This window comes from Jaculus jaculus, chromosome 10, assembly GCF_020740685.1.
Source record: "Jaculus jaculus isolate mJacJac1 chromosome 10, mJacJac1.mat.Y.cur, whole genome shotgun sequence".
Taxonomy (NCBI): Eukaryota; Metazoa; Chordata; class Mammalia; order Rodentia; family Dipodidae; genus Jaculus; species Jaculus jaculus.
The window spans coordinates 71,727,604-71,748,028 of NC_059111.1; the positions used below are offsets into that span (position 1 = coordinate 71,727,604).

The following is a 20,425-nucleotide window of genomic DNA, read 5'->3' on the forward strand; positions in this document are numbered from 1 at the left end:
CTTTCCCTCATCCCTGCTCCTTTTCCAAAGTGGCCCTCCTCACTGGGTTCACAGGTTATCCCTGTGGGGATTGTGGGTTATGCATTGTGGGAGCAGCAGTCAGTTATTGGGGAGAGGCAATGTTTCTGGGCATGATGTCCCAACTTTTGGCTCTAACAATTTTTCTGCCTGCCCCCTCTTCCACAAGATTCCCTGAGCCATGTTGGGTGTGTTTTAAGTCTGCTTCAGTGATGTACTCTTAGGAGCCTCTAGACTTCTGCTTTGGTAGGCTTTGAGTATCCTCGGTGTCTGTCTCCTTCACCCTGGTGCTGATATCAGGTTCTGCATGGAAGCAACACTCTTGCTCATCTCCCCACTTCCTCTGTGGTTTCATCTGAGGCTTGGCTGTAGTGTGATGGGCAGTTTATTTCCTTTTGTCTTGCTCCCATCTGAAAAAGAGAAGATTCTCCAACGGGGAGAATAAGGTCAGCACAGTTTAAATGGAATTAGTGTTATTAATTTAGAGAGAATTTGATGGGTATAGTCCCTTTTTAGCCCAAGATTAGTGGGGCCATGATATAGGGGAACAAAATCATTGTCTGAATGATTTGGCCTGTCTTCCAGTTCCAGATATGGGTTCCTTTCCACTGAGTGGATCTCTTTTTTCTTTCATATTTTAGTTTCTTCAATTTACTTTCTCTGTTTGTCCTGTTAGTGGCCTACTATATGTGGATCATGCAGAAAATGCAAAGCTGTCTTTCCTCAAGTTGCTCACTGCAGGGTGGCAAGAGGATTGTTTAGTCAAATTCAACATGGTAAGGTGAGTTTTACAGTTAAAGATTCTGCAAAGTATTGGGTGTAAGGAATGTGATTCAGACATGATTATCCCACATGAATTCCAGACAGTAACTCATTCTTTAATTGGGTCCTCGAGGATAAACATGGGATATATAGGGAAAGAATAGGTGGAGAGCAGGTTAATCTAAAGATGCAGATTAGACCAATCAAGGACTTTATTTATAATGCTAAGGAATTTGGATTATTGCAATTGGTGACTGAGTTGGGCTGGGAGATGACTAAGCAGTCAAAGGCATTTGCTTGAAAAGTCTGCCAGCCCAAGGTTTGACAGATGCATAGGTGTGGAGTTCATTTGTGGAGGCAAGAGGCCCTGGCACGCCTATATTTTCTCTCTCAAACAAACAAGGTAATAAATGAAAAAATTTTAAATTGCTGTGGTCATATTTGTACTGTGACTTAGTTATCCCTGTGTCATTATGAGAAAATTCTACCTGGATTCAGACATAGATAGGTGAACTTACTTTGATTTAGCTTCTTATTACTTGATCTGTATTTATTCCAACTTTCAATTGTTTTCTGTGACTTCCTGTTGTAGTTTGAATAAATACCCCCACCAATAGATTCAGGAATTTATTAAAACTTCTAGGATTTCCAGCCACCTGACTGGAGAAGGTGTCACTGGGAGGATCTTAGGAGTGGTAGTGGATTTCCAATTTCAGTCTACAGATATACAAAGTGCCTGGAGTGCCTGAAGTGTGCTTGTGTGTGTGGTGTGGTTTTTCAGCTTTAGCTTGTGGCTTCTCTCTCTCTCACTCTGCTTGGGCCTATGAAAGCAGAGCCAGTTTCTTCTGCCATTATGGAACTTCCTCTGGATCTGTAAGCTTCAATAAATTCCTTTCTCCATAGCTGTACCTGGTGTGGAAGTTCATCTCAGGAATGTGAAGCTGTCTACTATACTTCTCCTTTAACATCATTGTTTGAGCAATGCAAAGGATGTTACCAAGCACTTTGGGTTCTCTACTTCTCTAACCCCATTCCCCTCATTAGAGTGCTCATACACTGGCAGGTAGTTCTTTCATGTAAATCTTTTCTGCAGAGTGATGGTGACTTGAAGTTATCATAATACTGTTATATAAAATGCATTTAATTCAGTTGCTCTCAGTTATGAAAATTATTTTTCAAGAGATTGGCTTGTCTTTCTCTCTCCTTGTTGGAAATGCTTTGATGGGAAATGTACATGGAATTCTCAGAACTCTTTTCAGCTTGCTCCATTCTCAGTACATTGGTTATACCTGGAAATCAAATATGGCTTCTACATAATGGTATTCAGCATCACTTATTTGTTTAAGGATGAGGCACATCAACAAAGCCATTTTACATACTTAAGATAATTTTTACTTTTCATGTTGTATGCATCCTTTGCTCTGTGCTGTACAGCTCAACCTAATAATTGCTGTCTTGGTGTCATTGGCAAGTTCTATTTCATCTGTAGTATTATGCTGACTTATAAGAGCAGATTTATTTTTAATATATTTCATCATTTTGAAATCTTTAAGTAGACATAGATAAATGATTTATTTGCAGCACAGAAATTATGCACCAGTCTTGGCTTTGCATAAAATGTATAAAATGTAAGTCACTGTTCATAAGCAGTTAGGATTGAGAATAGTAATTAAATACATTACATTTGGCTCAAATTATATTGTTAGAAAAGTTAAGCCTACTCTTCAAGATATCTTCCCTTCCTTTCCCTTGTTTCACTGTCTTCCCCTGTGTTACCTTTTTCATTTCTGATTATGTGCCTCTTTGCAAGTTTTTCTAAGTATAGATTATGTGCCCAATCCTCAGGAAGCAGCCATCATTGATACAGTTTACACTTGCCTTAGCCATAAATATATATGTGATCTCCTCTGCTATGTCTTTCATCACTAAAAACTTATTTAAAAAATCTATCTCTTAAATTTTTTGTGGGACTTCTGGGTAAGATGGCAGCATAGGAGCCATGCCAAACCAGCCAAGGGAGGGAGTTAAGCAAAACCACAGCAAAATACACTCTTCTTCTGAAAAGTGAAGGTGCATAGGTTTTTATTAGCCACAGCAGAGAAGCAGGAGAGACCAGGATATACCAGAAAGGAGGAAACCAGCCAGAATCCCACAGAAGCATTTGTGGGGTCAATCCATGCAGATTTGCACACCTGCCCATCCTGGTGCTGAGCTGCAGGAGCAGAGACCAAATAACCTCATCAGCCTCCTTGAAAAGTTAAGAAATGTGAAGGGGAGACAGGGAGATCAGCTAAGCAGTGGCTGAAAGGGATACAGGTGGGATCAGCTGAACAGTTCCAGTACAACTCCAGGCTTCCTGAACTTTCCCATCTCCAAACCATAAGAATTGCAAACCTCTGGAGAATGCATTCAGCCCCTGTTGGCAAGGCATCCAGCACATCTGATCAGAGCACCAGATCTATAGCACAACATGGAGGGATTGAGGTGGGCACTCAGAATTGGTAAGACTGGAAGGCACCCCTAAAGGTAATGAGGCAGACTGACAAAAATAGCAGTTATATAGGTCTACACTGGAAGTGCTAATCTCTCTTTCCCTGTTAGGGCAGGTTGCTAGTTACATATTCTTGGTTGGCTTTACCATTCATAATTAAGCTGTATTTGGAGGTTGACTATTGTTGCCTTTGATGCTGTCAGATTCACAGGGCCTTTGTCCCTTTTCTTCTGTCATTGGGGGCAGGGTCTGATTCAGATCCAGGCTGACCTGGAACCAATTTCAGAACAGAAATCTCAACCAGCCAGCTGACAAGAAGGATTAAGGGGATAGAACAACACATACCCTTAAGGATTTTGGCTTTATAGGGTTATCTGTTTGTTTTGATCCCCACACTTGCATCCTCTGTGCTGGTTTTTATTGAATGTATATATTGCTCAGTTGAATTTTGCCAGTAAACGACTCCACCCAGCCCACTAGAATATCTGAATAGCAGGCAAACTCAACACCTAAGATTACCTCTGTGCTTGGATTGCGCTACAGGAGCTACACTCGGCATCTTAAACTCATATCCTGGAGGGATATAAAGTTGGATTTACACATCTAAGACCACTGCAGATAAGTACAAAAACCCAAGCATAAAAACAACTCAGGATGCAAAAGTTGCTACATTATAGTACAAGAAACACAAAGAATAAAGATAATTAAATCCCACCAAAATTATAAATCCATCAGCCATGACCCCTAATGAGACTGTTTTATATGAAATACCTGAAAAAGATTTCAAAACAATGATTTTATCTATACTCAAAGAAATAAAATTAATCAAAGAAGAAAACAAAGGAATTAAATTAGAAAACAAACTCCTGAAAGAGAACACAGGAAGCCAGCTTAATGAAATAATGAAGTCATTACAAGACATGAATAAGGAAATAGAAATACTGAAGAAAAACCAGGCAGAAAACTAACACTGACAAACACAGTAAGTCAAATAAAAAACTCTGTGGAAAGTCTCACCAGTAGAATGGATGAAGGAGAGAACAGAATGTCTAAACTAGACTAGGTGGCAGATCTAACCCAGTCTAACAAAGAATAAGATAACCTAATAGGAAGGTATGAATGGGAATTTCAAGATATCCAGGACACTATGAAAAGAACAACCGTAAGAATTCAGGGAATAGTCCAAGGAGAAGAATTTCACTCCAAAGACATAGTAGGCATTTTCAACAAAATCATAGAAGAACATTTTCCCAGAATTGGGAAAGAAATGCCAATGTAGGTACAGGAAGCTTTTAGAACATCAAACAGAAAAAAACCTGGAAAGAACCTCTCCTTGCTATATTATAACTGAACTATTAAACAAGCAAACCAAAGAAAATATATTGAAAGCAGTTACAGAGAAAAAGCAAGTCACCTATAAATGCAAGCCCATCAGAATAACAGCAAATTACTCAAAGCAAACTTTCAAAGCCAGAAGGGCTTGGAATGATGTATTCCAATTTCTGAAAGATAACAACTGTCAACCAAGATTACTTTGTGCTGCAAAGCTATCTATCAAAATTGATGGAGAAATAAGAACATTCCACAACAAAAACAGGCTGACAGAGTTTATGACAACTAAGCCAGTTCTGCAGAAAATACTTGAAGGAATTCTTCGGCTGAAGAGAAGGCAAAGCACACACACAAGGAAACAGTGAAAAACAAACCATACTCAAATAACAGTTAAAATGAGTGAGTGAAGGGAAATAGGAAGTACTACAAAACAACAAGAATGGAGAGAATAAATACATGCTGTGAATAATAACTCTAATATCAATGGCTTCAATGCCTCAACCAAAAGACACAGGCTTACAGACTGCCATTTGTAGTCCCCAGGAAACTCATCTCTCAATAAAAGATAGATATTGTCTTAGGGAGAAAGGATGGAATAAGGCATTTAAAGCAAATGGGCCTAAGAAACAAGCAGAGCTTGCTATTCTAATATTTGACAGAATAGACTTCAAACTAACATTAATGAGAAAAGATTAAAAAAAGGTAACTTTATATTGATTAAAGGAGCACTCCAACAGGAGGACATTGCAATCCTAAATGTATATGAATGTAGCATGGGGGCTACCAATTTCATCAAACAAACCCTATTACACTTAAAGTTACAGATAACACCAAACACAATTGTAGTGGGTGACTTCAATGTCCCACTCTTATCAATTGCTAAATCAACACAAGTGCCTGTTGATTCCAGTTTTTAGCTATTATGAATTGAGCAACTGTAAATATGGTTGAGCAAATATCACTGAACTGAGATTTGCAGCTTTTAGGGCAAATGCCCAGTAAGAGAATAACAGAGTTTGTTGGTAATTCTATATTCATCCTTTTCAGGACTCTTCTTATGATTTCCATAGTGGTTGTACCAACTTACATTCCCACCAACAGTGAATGAGTGTTCCTGTTTCTCCACAGCCTTGCCAACTTTTGTTTTCATTTGATTTTTTTAATGTTTGCCAACCTTACTGGGGTAAGGTGGAATCTCATAGTTGTTTTAATTTGTATTTCCCTAATGGTTAGGGATGTTAAACATTTTCTTAAGTATGTGTTAACCATTTGTAATTATTCCTCTGAGAACACACTATGTAGTTCTCTGCCCCACTTTTGGTGTGGGTTACTTAATTTTTTATTATTTAGTTTTTTTTGAGTTCTTTGCAGATTCTAGATATTAGACTTCTCTCAGTGGTATGGTTGGCAAAGGTTTTCTCCTATTCATTGGGTAATATATTGGCTCTGCTTATGGTATATTTGTCTGTGCAAAACTTTTTAGCTTCACGAAATTCCACTGGTTGAGGGTTTGCTTAATTTCCTGGGCTATTGGGGTTTTATTCAAGAAGCCTTTTCCCAGTCCTATATCATGGAGAGTGTCTTCTATTTTTTCACCAGTAGTTGAAGAGTTTCAGGTCTTATATTGAGGTCTTTAATCCATTTGGACTTAATTTTTGTGTATGAAGAAATGAGGGGGTGTAATTTCATTTTTCTACATTGAGTCATCCAATTTTCCAACACCATTTGTTGAAGATGCTGTCTTTGCTCCAGTCTACCTTATTGGCATCTTTGTCAAAGATCAAGCAGATGTAGTCTTGATTTCTGTTCCATTGGTCTATATTCCTGTTTTTATTTCAGTACCATGCTGCTTTTGTCACTATGGCTTTTTTTTCGAGGTGGGTTCTCACTCTAGCTCAGGCTGACCTGAAATTCACTATGTAGTCTCTGGGTGGCCTCAAATTCACAGGGATCCTCATACCTTTGCCTCCTAAGGGCTGGGATTAAAGGCATGTGCCACCACACCCAGCTCACTATGGTTTTTTAATATAGCTTTAGATTGGGTATGGTGTATATGGTGTATGGTGATACCACCAGAGTGTTTTGTTTTGTTTTTTATTTTTTTGCTGAGGGTATGATTGGATATCCAAGACCTTCTGCCATTCCATATAAATTTTGAGATCACTTTTTCAATCTCTGTGAGGAATGATGCTAGTATTTTTATTGGTATTGCATTAAATCTGTATATTGCTTTTGGTATAATTACCATTTGCACAATATTAATTCTACCTATCCAAGAGCAGGGGAGGTCTTTCTATCTCTCAAGTCCTCCTTGATTTCTTTCTCAAGTTTTTTTTTTTTTTTTTAACATTTTAATTATATAGGTCTTTCACATCCTTTGTTAGTGTTATTCCAAGGTATTTTTTGTTGTTGTTGCTACTGAAAACGGGACATCCTTACTGATTTATCTCTCTGTATATTTGTCCTTTGAATATAGAAAAGTTAATGATTTTTGTGCATTGATTTTATATCCTGCCACTTTGAAGAAGGAATTTACCACCTTTAGAAATTTTGAGAAGGAAGCTTTTAGGTCACTTATATATAGGATCATATCATCTTCAAGTAGGGTTAATTTACCTACTTCCTTCCAAATTTGAATCCCTTTGATTTCTTTCTCATGTCTTATTGTTTGGGCTAGTACTTCTAGTTCTGTGTTGAAGAGTAGTGGTGAGAGTGGGCACCCGTGTCCTGTTCCTGATCTCAGTGGGAATGCCTTGAGTTTTCCCCCTTTAAGTATTATTTGGGCTTTAGGAGCTTTATATATAGCCTTTATTGTTTTGAGATATAAACCCTCTGTGACTATTCTTTCCAGTATTTTGATCATGAAGTGGTGTTGTATATTGTCACAGGCCTTCTCTGCATCAATTGAGATGATCATGTGGTTCTTATGGTTCAGTGTATTTAAGTGGTGTATTATGATGACCTATTTCTGTATGTTAAGCCATCCCTGCATCCCTGGGATAAAGCCTACTTGATCAAGGAGGATAATGCTTTTGATGTGTTGTTGAATTCAGTTTGCAAGGATTTTATTCAGGATCTTTGCCTCTAAATTCATCAACGATATAGGCTTATATTTTTCTTTTCTTTTTTGCATGACTGTCTACCCGTTTTAGGAAGACTCTTTTATTTTATTGAGGAGGAAGAAAGTTTTTGTCCTTTGGCTCATGCATCCTCTGATTCAGGTGAACAGGAATGTTGGTATCCAGTGGTTAGTCAGGCTACCATAGCAAAAGACTGATTTCACAGCTCACACAGGGACCAGGCCTCCCCAAGCAAGGCACAATGTGACCTACCAGTACCAGGAGACTGAGAGGAGCAAGGGAACAGGCATCTGGCTTACTTAGCACCAGTGCCCTCCAGCACATAGAGCAGCATAGGAAACCCAGTCCAGAGAGGTGGGAGGAACCTGGAAACAGGCATGTGGCCTACTCACACCAGACTGCTGCACCAGCCCACACACTGTCCATGCAAAGATCTCAGAATGGGAAGGTGGGAGAAGCCCAGAAACAGGGGTGTGGCGTACTCACTCCAGACAGCTGAGCATCCCCACACACTGTCTATGCAAGGAACTCAGACTGAGAAGGTGGAAGTAGCCTAGAAATAGGGTTCAGTTCAGACTACCCTGCCCACCCACACACTGTCCCGGCAAGGAATTCAGATGGGCAGGTGGGAAACAGAGGTATAGCCTACTCACTACAGACTGATGCACTGGGAAATCAGATTGGGGCCAGCCATCTGATCCTTGACAAAAAATGCCAAGAAAATTCATTGGGGAAAAGACAATCTCTTCAACAAGTCATGCTGGGAAAACTGAATATATTTAGAAGGATGAAAATACACTCTTGTCTCTTTCCATGCACAAGAATCAAGTCCAAATGGATCAGGGACCTTAATATCAGACCTGAAACTCTGAAATTGCTAGAGGAAAAATAGGGGAAACCCTTCAACATATTGGCAGAGGCAATGACTTTCTGAACATATCCCAACTGCTCAGGAATTAATATCACTAATCCACCAATGGGATCTCATGAAATTATAAATCTTTTATACACTAAAGGACACTGTGAATAGAGCAAAGAGATAACCTACAGAGTGCGAGAAAGTTATTGCCAGCTATACATCTGACAGAAGATTAATATCCAGAATATACAAAGAACTCAAAAAGTAAAGAATACGAAAGCAAACAACCATTTAAAAATGGAGTATGGAACTAAATAGAGAATTCTCAAAAGAAGAAATGCAGATGGCATATAAACATCTAAAAAGTATTCTACATCCTTAGCCATCAGGGAAATGCAAATTAAAACTACTTTGAGATTCTATCTCACTCCTGTCAGAGTGGCTATAATCTAGAAAACAAATGGCAATAAATGTTGGTGAGGGTGCAGAAAAAGGGGAATACTTCTACACTCTTGGTGGGAATGTAATCTGGTACAGCCATTGTGGAAATCAGTGTAGATATTCCTGAGACAGCTAAAAGTTGATTTACCATATAACCCAGGTTAAGCACTCCTAGGCAGATGTTCTAAGAACTCCTCACCAGCTTAGAGATATTTTCACAACAATGTTTATTGCTGCTCTATTCACAATAGTTAGGAAATGGAACCAGTATAGATGTCCTTTAACAGATGAATGGATAATAAAGATGTGATACATTTACACAATGGAGTTCTATTCAGTGGTAAAGAAAAATTTAATTATGGGCTGGAGAGATGGCTTAGTGGTTAAGTACTTGCCTGTGAAGCCTAAGGACCCCAGTTCGAGGCTTGATTCCCCAGGACCCACATTAGCCAGATGCACAAGGGGGCACATGCGTCTGGAGTTCATTTGCAATTGTTGGAGGCCCTGGCACACCCATTCTCTCTCTCTCTATCTGCCTCTTTCACTGTCTGTTGTTCTCAAATAAATAAATAAAAATAAACAGAAAAATAAAAAAAGAAAAATGAAATTATTAAATTTAACGGGAAATGGATGGACTTGGAAAGGATTATACTAAGTGAGGTAACCTAGGCCCAGAATGCCAAACGTTGCATGTTTTCTCTCAAATGTGTGTCCTAGTTACAAATGTTCAGATTTGTGTGTGAGTTGGAGTATAAACTGGTATCAGAGGCCAGTAAACTAAAAATGGGGTATAATGGAGGCAGTAGAGAGGTGGACTTGAGCAGCTGGTATGGTATATATGTAAGTAGATGGATATATTATTGTGGGTGGAATGGCCTAAGTGAGGGCAGTGGAAGAGATTAAGTAAAGGAAATATGGGTGGAGAGGGGTAATCAAAATCCAGGGTATTGAGAATAAGCCACATAATAACCTAGGTTTTTTTTTGGATAATGGCACACACAGAAGCCATACTCTGAATGGGATACCTTCCAGTGAGTTGTTGGCCAGGCAGGTCCTTGATGCCCCCAAAATACTAGAGGCTATTGCCAAGGCTCTTGGTTTTCCACCAGGAATATATGATAAGACTCCATGCCTGGGCTGCAAGGTCACCAAGAAATCAAACTGGGGCTGAGCCAAAATCCTCCTCCCTATAGACCAGATGACAGAAAGCTGGAAAAAGCTGCACTGCATGCAGCCTCATGGGAGACAGAAGCCATCAGTGGTGAAAATAGTGGACCGTGCAAATCTCAAGTTTGGGCAGTCAAGCTCAATGAGCCAACAGGTACAATAGTTGGATGTCTGTTATAGGGGAAACCAACTGCTCTCTCATTGGACAGACCCATTCTGTATGGGAGGGAATACATGTCTGCTACTGAAAACTTAATCAAAAGCCTATGGTGGGAGAGGTCATGAGCATTTCTGGTGTAATGCCTGCTCTTGTCTGGCTAAATGCATACATTATGCTCACCAAACTGCCCTGTAAGAACTTTACTTAATATTTATACCTACACATTAATGCTATTCTCACTTTTTGTTAGGGAAGCTTCTCTTTTCAGATAGTGGTGACCACTGGGATGGCCCAAAAGGCACCATAATGCTGAGAAGACATGATGGAGGAATGTTTAGCACTAAAACATTGCTATCACACCTTCCAAGTCTCAGGGCCCATTGCTGAAGAGGTGGTGAAAAGAATGTAAGAGCTGAAGGAAGGGGAGGACTGCTTACATTGCAATTAACCAGACAGAAATTAACCTTGATATCCATGACTTCACAGTGCCTGGTAATATCTTCATAAGACCCTCATAATAGGAGGAAAAGATGATGACATCAAAATAAAAGAAATACTAATGGAGAGAGGCAGGGGAAATGATTGAGTATAGATCTGTGAAGGGGAATGTGGGAGAGGGGAGGGAATTATCATGGTTGATTTTCTGTAAGTATTGAAGATGTCAATATATAAAAAAAAAAAAATGATGCACCAGACTTCTGGCCAAGATGGTGACCACCTAGCTGAGCCGCAGATCCTAGGGAAAGCAAAGCAAGGCATTAAGGGTTCACTGGGTCTTTTAGGGGAAAGAAAGCCCAATAGATTGCCAGTAGGAGGGCACAGAGGGGGAAAACTAGGGAATTGCTGATCCCTGCACGGGCAGGTAGCCCACCCCTTTCCCCAAGTAGCCACCATATCCACGGCACCCATGGCCAATCAATCCCTGCATGTGGAAGCTTAGACTGCTCTGCCCACTCACTCACTTACTGCTCCAGCCACCGCACGTTCAGTGAGCCCAGGCCCACAACAAATGCCAGGCAAGCTCAGACTGTTTCTGTTGCTTATGCCAGCTCAGGTGCCATCCCATAACTTGTCTTTCACAATTGTCCTGTTGCGGGGGAGTGCAGACTGCTTCTGTGTCCCAGTGTTCTCCAACAGAGTTTGGGATGCTTCAGTGCTTGGTGCCTCAGTGTCCCTCCTAGCATGAGCACAGGAAGCTTTGGAGCTTGAGAGCTCAGGCAACTTTGGCACCCTGGCCAGGCAGTAGATTAGGCAGCTGTGGCAAGTGAGAGCTAAAGCCCAGGCTGCTTAACAACTGCCTCAGGCTGCCTCAGATTCTGATTGTGCTTGAGCCCAGGCTAATCCACCCACCTATGTGCCCATACACTGTCATGGGCAGACCACAGCGCAAAATAAATAACATGAAACATCAAATGCAAGAAAATCCAGTTAGATCACCCAGTCCTACAATGAACATCTGTAATAAAAACAAAGAAGAGTCATTAGGGTCAGAACACCAAAATGAAGCTATGAGCAATGCAACCCTGACCAAGCTACTGGTAGAACTTGCAGAAAAGCAACAAAGGACTAATAATCGTGTGGATGCTGCCATCACTAAACTAGACCTAAGAGATAAGAAAATGGAAAGAGTTCAAAGACAGTTAAGAGATTGGAGGGAGACTGATAAAAAAGAAGACCTTAAAAATCAGCTGGCCATGCTAAATGAAGACATAAAGAAATTAAAGATGAATTCCAAGAAGAATCAAGAAATCAGGAAATGATGTGAAAAGGGAGCTTGACAGAGGGATGGAAATTATACATAAAAAAGTAGTAGAAAATGCAAACCTAATTGAACAAGTCCAAAACACTCTAGAAGCTCTCAAGAATAGAGTCAGCCATGTGGAGGATAGAAACTCTGATTTGGAAGACAAGATGGAAGAAACAGTTTGAGAGTTCAAAAATTTCAGTAAGTTCAAAAGTTTCTGTGAACAGAACACAAGGGAATTGTGGGATACACTTAAATGTCCTAATATCAGGATCATTGGAATACCAGAAGGAGAAGAAATTCAGACCAAAGGCATGGAGAACTTATTTAACAAAATAATTGAAGAAAACTTCCCCAGTCTCTTAAAAGAAAGGCCCATCAAGATACAAGAAGCCAACAGAACTCCAAACAGACTGGACCAAAGGAGAAACTTTCTAAGACATATTGTCATTAAGACTCTAAACATTGACACCAAAGAGAAAATCCTAAAAACAGCCAGGGAAAAACAGCATATCCACTTTCAAATGTAACCCCACCAGAATTACTCCAGACTTCTCAATGGAAACCCTGAAAGCTAGAAGAGCCTGGAATGAAACACTGCAAAGTCTAAGAACCTATGGCTTCCAACCCAAACTATTCTACCTGGCAAAAGTATTCCTCATAATAGATGGTGAAAGAAAAAATTTCCATGACAAAACTCAGCTTTTCAATTATATGAACACAAAACCAAAACCACAGAGAGTATTTCAGGAAATTCTCACAGACAAGAAACAAATAATCAAAATCAAATGTCTACAAGAAGCAGATCACAATAAACAAACTCAGAGAGGCACAAAAATTTCAAAGTCCATGAAAACACCAACCCATATTTACCATCACAATATGGCAGGGATCAAATAAAATCTCATAGTCATTACCCTAAATATTAATGGCCTTAATTCACCCATCAAGAGACACAAGCTAACAGGATGGATTAAAAAATTAGACCCCTCAATCAGTTGCCTTCAGGAAACCCACCTCACCGCTAAAGACAGACACCTCCTCAGGGTGAAAGGCTGGAAAGCAATATTCCAAGCAAATGGGAATAGGAAACAAGCAGATGTAGCTATAGTAATACTGGATAAAATAGACTTCAAACCAAAATAATCAAAAAAGACAAAGAAGGCAACTTCCTACTTATCAAGGGAACGATCCATGAAGAGGATATTACAATCTTAAATCTGTATGCACCAAGCACAGGGGCACCACAGTTCTTAAACACAACCTACTTGACAATAAAACAGAAATAACCACCAACACCATCATAGCTGGGGACTTCAATACACCATTATTAGTAATAGACAGATCATCCAAACAGAAACTCAGCAGGGAAGTATGAGAGTTCAGCAAAACCATACATCATTTAGACCTAATGGACATCTATAGAACTTTCCATCCCAAATCCACAGACAACACATTCTTCTCAGCAGCCCATGAAACATTCTCTAAAATAGACCATATACTGGGTCACAAAGCCTTCCTCTACATATTTAGGAAGACTGACATAATTCCCTGCATGATATCAGTTCACAATGCTATATTGCTAGAAATCAACAACAAAGGACCCACCAAGAATCCCAACGGCACCTGGAAACTGAACAGCACACTTTTAAATAATAAATGGATAGTGGATGAAATAAAAAATGAAATTGCAAAATTTCTAGAATTGAATGATAATGAGAACACATCATACCAAAACTTATGCGACACAATGAAGGTGGTCCTCAGGGGAATATTCATACACTCAATGCCTTCATAAAAAAGACAGAGATCCCAAATCAATAACCTAACCATCCCTGTAAAGGCACTGGAAAAGCAAGAAAAATACAACCCAAACAGCTCCAGAAGGAAAGAAATAATTAAAATCAAGGCAGAAATTAATGAATTGGAAACCAAGGAAACAATTAAGACAATTGACAAAACAAAGAGCTTGCTCTTTGAAAAAATAAACAAGATTGACAAACCCCTGGCCAATTTGATCAAGCCAAAATCAAACAAACAAACAAACAAACAAACAAAAACAAAGAGAAGCTTCAAATTAACAAAATTCAAAATGAAAAAGGAGAGATCACAACAGACGTAAGTGAAATTGGGAGAATCATCAGGACTTATTTCAGAAAACTCTACATCACAAAACTGGATAATGTGGAGGAGATGGATACATTCCTGGATGTATACTGTTGCAGTCCGGTTCGCATTGCTGGTAGAAATCACCTAACCAAGAGCAGCTTCTGGGAAAAAGAGTTTTATTTTGGCTTACAGGCTCGAGGGGAAGCTTCATGATGGCAGGGGAAAACGATGGCATGAGCAGAGGGTGGACATCACCCCCTGGCCAACATAAGGTGGACTACAGCAACAGGAGAGTGTGCCAAACACTGGCAAGGGAAAACTGGCTTTAATACCCATAAGCTGGCCCCCAACAATACACTCCCTCCAGGAGGCATTAATTCCCAAATCTCCATCAGCTGGGAACCTAGCATTCAGAACACCTAAGTTTATGGGGGACATCCGAATCAAACCACCACACATACATCTATCAAAGCTAAACTCAGAGCAGATTAATCACCTCCATGAATCCATCACACTCATAGATATTGAAAGAGTAAAAAAAAAAAAAAAAAAAAAAAAAAAAAAAAAAAAAAAAAAACCTCCCCAAAAAGAAGAGTCCAGGACCAGATGGCTTCTCAGCTGAATTCTATCAAACCTTCATGGAAGAACTCAACCCAATCTTCCTAAAACTGTGCCACACAATTGGAGAATAGGGAAAGCTACCCAACTCCTTTTATGAAGCTAATGTCACCATAACTCCAAAACTGGGTAGAGATGCCACAAAAAAAGAAAGTCCTGGCCTATTTCCCTGATGAACTTACATGCGAAGATCCTGAAAAAATTCTTGAAAACTGAATCCAACAACACATCAAAGGCATTATCCACCTTGACCAAGTGGGATTCATCCCAGGAACACAGGGGTGGTTCAACGTATGAATATCTGTCAATGTAATACACCACATAAACAAGGTTAAACATAAAAACCACATGATCATTTCGACAGATGCAGAAAAGGCCTTTGACAAGATACAACATCACTTCATGATCAAAACATTGGAGAGAATTGTCATGGTTGTTTCATATCTTAACATATAAAGGCAATATACAAAGATCCTAAGGCCCAAATAATACATAATGGAGATAGACTGGAGGAATTCCCATTAAGATCAGGAACAAGACAGGGTTGTCCACTCTCACCTCTGCTTTTCAATATAGTACTGGGAGACCTAGCTCAAACAATAAGACAGGAGAAGGAAATAAAAGGGATACAATTTGGAAAGGAAGAAGTTAAGCTAGCTCTATTCACTGATGACATGTTTGTATATATAAGAGACCCGGGAGACTCCATCCCCAAACTCCTGAAGGTGATTAATTCCTATAGCCTGGACACAAAATCAATGCACAAAAATCAGTAGCCTTTATATATTCAGATGACAAAGATACAGAGAAAGAAATAAGGGACATGGTCCCATTTTCAATAGTAACAAAAAAAAATAAATAAAATACTTTGGAATAATGTTAACCAAGGAAGTGAAAAATCTATACAATGAAAACATAAAAACACTCTAAAAAGAAATTGAGGAGGACTTGAGAAAATGGAAAGACCTCCCATGCCCCTGATAGGCAGAATTAACATTGTGAAGATGGCAATCCTACCAAAGGCAATATATAGATTTAATGCAATTCCAATTAAAATCCCTACAGTGTTCTTCATAGAAATAGAAAAAAATGATCTCAAATTTCATATGGAAAGGCAGAATGCCTTGCATATCCAAACATATCCTAAGCAAAAGCAATACCTCTGGAGGCATCACCATACCTGATCTAAAGCTGTATTATAAAGTCATAGTGATAAAAACAGCATTGTACTGGCATAAAAACCAGAGTATAGACCAATGGAATAGACTTGAGGACCTTGACATTGGGTCAAGCAACTATATTAACTTGATATTTGGCAAAGGCCCTAACACTATAGGCTGGAAAAAAGACAGCATCTTCAACAAATGGTGCTGGACAAACTGGATAACCATATGCAGGAAACTGAAACTTGATCCATACATTTCACTATGCACTACACTCATGTCCAAATGGATCAAAGACCTCAATATAAGACCAGAAACTCGACTGCTACTGGAAGAAAATTTAGGAAGTACTTTCCATGATATAGGAATGGAGAAAGACTTCCTGAACAAAACCCCAGTAGCTTACGATCTTAAACAGTCACTCAACCAATGGGATCACATGAAGCTGAAGAGTTTCTTTACAGACAAGCATACAATAAGCAAAGCCAATAGATTACCCACAGAATGGGAGAAAATATTTGCAGGTTATCCAACTGACAGAAGCCTAATCTCTAGAATCTACAAAGAACTCAAAATTCTAAACAGAAAAAAGTCAAACACAGTACTCACAAAATGGGGCAAAGAGCTCAACAGGCAGTTCACAAAGGAAGAAATACACACACTTAATAAAATTTTCATCATCCCTAATCATCATAGAAATGCAAACTAAAACAACTATGAGATTCCACCTTACCCCAATAAGGATAGCAAACATCAAAAAATCAAATGAAAATAAATGCTGGTGAGGATGTGGAGAAGTAGGAACACTCATCCACTGTTGGTGGGAATATTAGATGGTACAACCACTTTGGTAAGCAATATGGAGACTCCTGAAAAAGCTGACTATAGAGATACCAACAGACCCAGTTATTCCCTTACTGGGCATTTACCCTAAAACCTTCAAATCACAGGCCAGAGAAATTTGCTCAACCATGTTTGTAGCGGCTCAATTCGTAATAGCTAAGAGCTGGAATCAACCCAGATGTCTATCATTAGAAGAATGGATAACTAAGATGTGGTATATATACACAATGGAATTCTATACAGTTTTAAGAAAAAAATGACACAATGAAATTTGAGGAAAATTGGTTGAACCTGGAGCAGGTCATTCTCAGTGAACTTACCCAATCACAGAAAAAAAAAAAAAAATCCCCACATAGTCTCACTCATCTACATCACCTAACCTGAATCTACCCAAGATGCCTTACATATCCAGAAAACATCTCATGGACTAGACAACAGGATGGGTGGGGAGGGCAATGCTGGGGGTGAGAAACACAAACCCAGGCCCAAATGGCAATGGTACCATAACATTCTACTTCCTAAAAGGCAGACCAAATGGCTGAACCTTCACCAGGCCCTTAGAGGGAACACCTGAACCACAAGACACTGGAGAGGGTATGAGGAAGACTGACCTTAATCTTCTACAGCTTCCCTCCCTTCCTCTCCCTCTATCCCACCCCCCCTTCTCTCTAACTCTTGTATATTAGTTATCTTTTTCTTCCTTTTCATAGTGGGCACTGACCTGTAACTCCCAGTACCAGCATGTGGCTATCATTCACAATGAGCTTTTGATCAGAGAGACCTACAAGGTTTCCTAAAAGAATGACACATTTCTGTCTGAGTACTCAATGACCCATCAAAGGTTAGTGGTAAGACCCTACTGCTGAAGACACCTTATGTGGTTGACATGTAAAATGGAATGGCATGGCTGGAAGCTGGAAGAGAGTCAGTCCCCAGTCAGTTATTGCATCCAGTGGCAGAAGGTGCTGCATTGGTGGCTGGGGGAAAATGACTAATATCTGTCCAAGCATCTCATGATCTAACCTACTTAGCAGCAAATAACCTGTTGTGATGTCCACACAAGTGCAATAGTGGCACACAGTCATGGTGGGGAACCAACTTCTCTTTATTCAGCTAACTGATCCCCTCAGTGGTACAGGACCCATAGCTGGAGCTGGGAAATAAGTTAGAACCATATCCAAACATAAGCCTGCTCTCCATTATCAAGCTACCATCAACAGTGGGCTAGAAGAGGGCCTACATCTATTACATTCTCTTTTAAAAAGTAAGGGTTATCTCACTTGTCCTGGTGCTAACTTACTCTCTGTTGGGGAATCTGCTTCTCTTTTTAAGATACATGTAGATTCTAAGGAGAGAGCCACCCCATCATACCTCAAAATGGCCCTGGCTGAAACTAAGAATAATTGGCAAAACAAGCAAGGGTGCTGTTTTCCTGGTGAACCAGGTACCAGCACAAGGGTGAAGGAGATCTACATGGAGAAAAAACAACTCCTACCAAATCAGAGAGCCAGAGCAGCAGAGGCCCCCAACACCTCATCACTGAAGAGACCAAAAATGAACCCAACATGGCTCAGGGAAATTTTGTAGAAGAGGGGGTGGAAAGAATGTCAGAGCCACATGTTGGGTCATGATATGCAGAGACATTTACCCTACCCATAACTGTGGGCTAACTCCACTATGCATGAGCCATATACCTCAATAAGGAGGGGCCAAAAGGAGGGGGTAGGTTATGGATGAGCCTAATAATGGTACTAAACTGACTGTATTCGCTGAATACAAAACTAAGTGATTAAAAAAAAATCTGTTTCATGATGTTTGGTGTCATATCTTATTTGGTTCTATTATAAAAGAATATCAAAGGGAACCTTTTTTTTTGTTTTTAAAATTATTTATTTGATGGGCTGGAGAGATTGCTCAGAGGCTATAGGTGCTTTCTTGTAAAGACTGATGACCTGGGTTCAATTCTCCAGTGCCCTTGTAAAGCCAGATGCACAAAGTGGCACATGCATCTGGAGTTAGTTTATAGTGGCTGGAGGCCCTGTTGCGTTTGTTCTGTTTCTTTCTCCCTTGCTTTTTGCAAATGAACAAGCAAAATATTTTCTTAAATAAAATAAAATGCTTATTTCTTTTTTCATAGGCACAATAAGCCTATCTTTTCTTAGTTTTTGCTTTTTTTTAAATGAACTGGGGAATTTTTTCCATCTTTTCCTGCAGTATGGATCTAGATCAATGGCTTTTAAAATTTAATAACCATAAGAATCAAATGTAGCAAGGTTGAAAGTTTACAGAGACCACCAGATGACTACAATCAGATTCTGTCTTGTTCTTGTTTGGATATGAAGTGTCTCTCAAAAAGCTCATGAGTCAAAGTCTATTCCCAGCCAGTGGATGCTACTTTGAGAGGTTATTGGTTGGATTATGAAGGATATAACTTGATCAAGATATTAATCTAATGCGTGAGTGGCAAAGTCACTGAGAAATCAAGCTGGTGCTGAGCAGAAAATCTTCTCCCTGTAGCCCAGTCAACTGAAAGCTGGAAAAAGTTGCACTGTATGCAGGCTTATGGGAGACATATATATATATTTTTCCATACATGGTTTCCCAATTTGATGTCTCTATGAGAAGGGTGGAAATTTTTGGTGAAGGCTCTAGTTGGAGGATGTTAGTTACTGAGAATGTCCCTTGGAATGGTATATACTTTGTCTCTAGCTTTTCCTGGCCTTTTCTCAAATGTTTCTTTTCAGTAGTTTCTTTCAGGCATTTGCCACAGTAATGACAGTCTAACTAACAGAACCTCTCACATTTTGTTATAATTGCTTTACCATATCTTTACCAGTCCTGATCTTATCACTTGATGTATTTAAAAGTGATTTTCGAACTCTAGCAACTTGGTAGAAATATTTCTTTGTGACTCTTATTAGCATAAGTTCAATATTTATTTTGAAATTTATATGTAGAATGCAGATATAATTGTACATTCAGTATATTATATTGGTGAATTTGAGCCTTATTCATTTTAAATTATTTCTTAACATTTTTTCTTTTCTTTAACTTTACAGACATTTTCAAAAAGTTATTTTGCAAATTTTGAGTTAGAGTGCTATTTTCACATATTGCTGTATTTCTTACCTAGAATGACATAAATAACACCTTAATTGACTCCTCTAGAATCTCTTCTTTTTCATCTAGTCTTGGAAAATGCACTTAGATGCACTGCTATCTTCATCCAGCCCTTCAGTGGTTCCCACTGCACCTAACTCCATGGCTGTAATATGACCTGGAAGTCCACCCCAGAGCTGCTATTTTCCAACCTCATTGTTCACTGCTCTTTCCTTTTTCAGCAATCACACTCTTGTGGATCAGGATTTTTGTATTTCTTATTTCTGGCTGGAATTCTCTTATATGCTCTTTACATATAGTTCAGACCAATTTAAATTCATCTTTTCAGACTATTCTTACTAGCTTTTTACTCTTTTTTTGCATACTTGCATTATTTAATATTATCTGACATGATCTTCATTGTATGTTCTTGATTTAAAAAATCTAAGTCTTGTGTACAACCTGTGGATAAAAAGTCTTAATGCATGATCTATCTAACCTGCTCTAGGCTGATGTATAGTTGGCATTTAAACTGGAGT

At 39.2% G+C, this 20,425-nt stretch overlaps 1 long non-coding RNA gene across 1 annotated transcript in view; it reads right to left on the reverse strand.

The window, feature by feature from the left end:
- Window positions 1-236: 236 nt before the first annotated feature.
- LOC123464003 overlaps window positions 237-20,425 on the reverse strand; it is a 43,847-nt gene continuing 23,658 nt past the window's right edge. Inside the window, exon 3 of the long non-coding RNA XR_006639295.1 lies at window positions 237-428. This is a non-coding gene — a long non-coding RNA (uncharacterized LOC123464003). The remainder of the gene's footprint in view (window positions 429-20,425) is intronic.